We start from the raw sequence: 3,847 nt of genomic DNA on the forward strand, positions 1-3,847 counted from the left end.
AAGCACTCAATCACGACAAACTTTGCGCAGATGAAACATATCTTGACGCAAATATTCAGCTGAGGTCGTAGTTTAGCATGAGTTTGATTGCGTTATAACAATAATAAGACTGTGAGACTAACGTGTAAGATGTGTTTTATGACGTCAAAATTACATCATTTTTACCTTGTTTACGAAAATGTATAATGCACTAGATCAAACCACGTCGAATGTTTTTGGCAAGGTATATTGGTTTTCGGGACAATTGAAAGTTGAATTGAGGGACGCCGGTGAAAACAGGGCGCCGGAGGGCATATAAGTCACGTGACATTTGGAACTTCTCCCCCTCCGTGGGCCTACTGTATGCCAAACGTCACGTGTAAATTTCACGAACCTTGATCAAATCGCCCCAGGCGCCCTGTTTTCACCGTCGTCCGAATTGAGGGCCGCCGCGGTCCGCGGATATATTTATTCGAGGCCCTAAATATACTATTTATTATTCATTGGCATCGTGGATTGTTGCGTGGTGCTCATGGGGCATCAGTTGGTGATTGATAACATTTTGCTTTGATTTCTGATTGCTAATGATTTAAATTCTATGATGGTTTACTGTGCGGAACCTTCGTGTAGAAATGGGTCCGGGAGTTGAGTCCGAGTGACTGTTAAAAGATAAAGTTTTCATATTCTTACATTATTCGACATCCTGAATCCAAAAATGATACTTATATGTCCTGGAAATAAAAGAAAAACAATCAAACCTGACCCAACCTTACCTATTTACCTACAACCTACCAACCTACAACCTACAAACCTAAAACCTACAAACCTACCAACCTAAAACCTACAAACCTACAACCCAACCTAACCTAAAACCTAAATTTTTTGCTGTTACATATTTGTATCAACAGCGTCACAATTGTCCACTCGGACCTAATATATACTAATACCGAAATAACCAGGCGCCCGGCACCAAATATCACGAGTTCCCAGCGGATGAAGTGATGGCAAGGCGATGGTGGCAGATCATAAAAAGAGGGGAGCCATTCCCGAAGAACTTCCGCCAGTATGGTTTGTGTTCTTCGCATTTTGTAACTGCTGACTATGAAAGAGGCCTCAGGTCAGAACTGCTTAAGTTGCCTCCGCAGTATTCTGCCATGAAGCTGCTACCTACATCAGTCCCATCCAGAAACCTGACTCGTCCTCCAAGGTAAAGGCCTCACCTGACTATACTGCATGCGGTTTTCGCGGGTTTGCGGGTTTTGCGTAGTATTGTTGTAGTAAAAACAATGTTTTTGTGATATGTTTTGGTATTATATTTTAGTTAATATAAGAGTTTTATCAACTTTTGTGTATAGCTAAAGTAAAAGTTAAATTATTTATTACTTTTGTTTCTAGATCGATATTTCGCAAAACATGCAAACCCGCAAAAAACGCATGCAGAAAACGCATAGGTAGAGTAGCCAGGCCTTAAGTGTGCCCATCAGATATTTATGAGTTTACCTATCGGTTGAATAGCAAATCTGTATACACTTTACGGACAGCTCGCTTTTCAGCTGTCCGGATTGGTGAATAACCCATTTTTGAGGGACCTTTTTTGGCAATACATTAAGGTGTAGGTATGTATAAGCATGTGCTGTGAATGGAAGGTTAGAGTTTTATGAATGGAGAGCTCACCTTTTCCATGATAAGTTTTGTTTTGTTTTCCATACCTAACCTACCAATTTTTGTGCCTGTCTTAGTAAGTTTGATACCAAATGAGTTTCCCACCAGCAGGGACAGGGATGGAGTTGCTCAGCTCAGACCAGATCAGATGGATAGTTGGGTACCTATAGTCAAAATTACCCCATTTTGCCTTTTTTGTTATAAGGAAAGCTCAGCTGAACAAACAACTTAATTTTGAACTTCTTGTTAGCTCTGAGTTACCAGCTAGAATAGACATCATTAATGTCACGTATTTAGCAGTAAGCGTTTGTTACTAAAGTCGGTTATTTTTACAGAGTCACAACACCAAGGAGTGGTGCTGCTACACAGAGGTGGAGAGGAAGATGAGTCAAGGCAGGTGCAAGAAGAAGGAGAACAAGCAGCTCCCAAAGACTCATCACTCCAAGCAGAAGAATGCCTGCATTCAGATGCATCTGTACAGACGAAGTGTGAGCCTTCAAAGTACGTCGTATCTTATTTAACTTATTTCAGATACATTTCAAGTATGTTATTTATGTACACATGTCTATGACTTTTCTAGAAAATAGGTGCAGTTTGAAACATAAATTTAATTCCTGTCATTGCCTAATATTGGTGGAAGATTGGTTAAGAATATCCTCCTCCAGCTCAGTGTTACTATAAAGTCAGGAATAGAAATTGGTAATTGCTTGATAGCACAGTACCTGTGGATTGTAGAATATTAGTTACAATCAGTACTCACCCACATGAATGAAACACACACCTGCACCCATGCCCCCCCCCCCCCACCCATGCTCACATGAATAGCTGATAGCACCCATGATAGCTAAAGTTACTTCTGTATTTTGAAATCCCTTTCTTGTTCTGATGATCCTTTTGTCCTAACAGGTGTACCAGATGCCCAGCACTTGAGGCTGAACTGGCAAGCCTGAAGAGCAAACTGGCAGAGGCCGAGGACGTCCCTGTCCCATGCCGAGGACGTCCCTGTCCAGGCACTGTGGACGCGGCTGCGCTCTCGCATTATAGCACCCACATACAAAATGCCTTCGTAACATGTTACAAGGCTGTCAGAGGCGGTTGACACCTACTACAAATACCCGGCAGGACCTCTACTGGTTGACCTGACCTGACCTGACCCGGCTCTCGCATGCGATTTCCTGGCTACCCAAAAAGTCTGTTTCAGTCATGCTATCAAAACATGGTATGTCAGCCCTGTCACCAGCTTATGACTGCTCTGCTTGTAGTGCCCCTGACCGTCACCGACTCCCTTCCCTCCTTAAAAGCCTAGTTTCCCTCCATCATCTCTACTAGATTTAGGTGATGCTCCGACAAATTCACAAACAAGACCGAACTTGTTCGGAGTTCGGACTGTGAGTTAACCCTCGCCCTTTAAGGGGGGGCGGGGGGTCGAGCGGACTCCCCTCGGTTTTTCGCAAATAACTCGCGTAAAAAGCGGCCGATCACGACGTAACTTTTAGTACCCTCGCGTTGATCAATTTTACACCTACCCTGAAAATTTCATGACCCTGACGCAAATAACCTTTGACCTGTGACCTACTTTTCGAGACCATGTTTGGCCGGAACCGCGATTCAGCGTATGTCGGCTCGCATTAGCAGCGCGTTTGCAGTCTTTTCGTGGTTTCAAGCGTTCAAACATGTGATATGATCTTGCCCCCATGCATTAGGGTGGGTGTCAAGGTCACCTGAAGGTCAGGTCAGGTCATTGACCTTTGGTGACCTCGGTTCACTTTTTCGAGTTTGACATGTTTCTAGGCCAGTTTTTCGAGCTGAATTCGAATTTAGCAACCACATGAACGTTTACAAAGTAGTTTTGGTGCCTTCGTAACATGTTACAAGGCTGTCAGAGGCGGTTGACACCTACTACAAATACCCGGCAGGACCTCTACTGGTTGACCTGACCTGACCTGACCCGACCTGGCCTAAATGAATGAAGACATCATCTGTGATCAAAACTAGCATGATATTCGTGATCAGCACCCCAAAAAACCCCATAGTAGCCACACTACGACGCTCTAACAGGTCCTGATTTTCCCGCCTTTTGGGTCATTGACCTGACCTGGAAGGTCAACCGATGACCTAGGACCTTAAAATTGGGTATCATCGGCTTCCTCTCGTCACGGGCAACACGCTCGTTTTTTTCCGCGAAGCTCTAGCTTGATCAGGAGCG

General features: G+C 43.9%; 1 long non-coding RNA gene across 1 annotated transcript; it reads left to right on the plus strand.

Annotated features, from left to right (window-relative positions):
* Positions 1-1,054: 1,054 nt before the first annotated feature.
* LOC122391108 lies at positions 1,055-2,666 on the plus strand. The gene is made up of 3 exons (XR_006258275.1): positions 1,055-1,186; positions 1,977-2,142; positions 2,548-2,666. It is a non-coding gene; the product is annotated as an uncharacterized LOC122391108 (long non-coding RNA).
* The last annotated feature ends 1,181 nt before the right edge of the window (positions 2,667-3,847 follow it).

The sequence above is a fragment of the Amphibalanus amphitrite genome, unplaced genomic scaffold (assembly GCF_019059575.1).
Source record: "Amphibalanus amphitrite isolate SeventyFive unplaced genomic scaffold, NRLGWU_Aamphi_draft 000422F_arrow, whole genome shotgun sequence".
In the NCBI taxonomy this organism is placed as follows: Eukaryota; Metazoa; Arthropoda; class Thecostraca; order Balanomorpha; family Balanidae; genus Amphibalanus; species Amphibalanus amphitrite.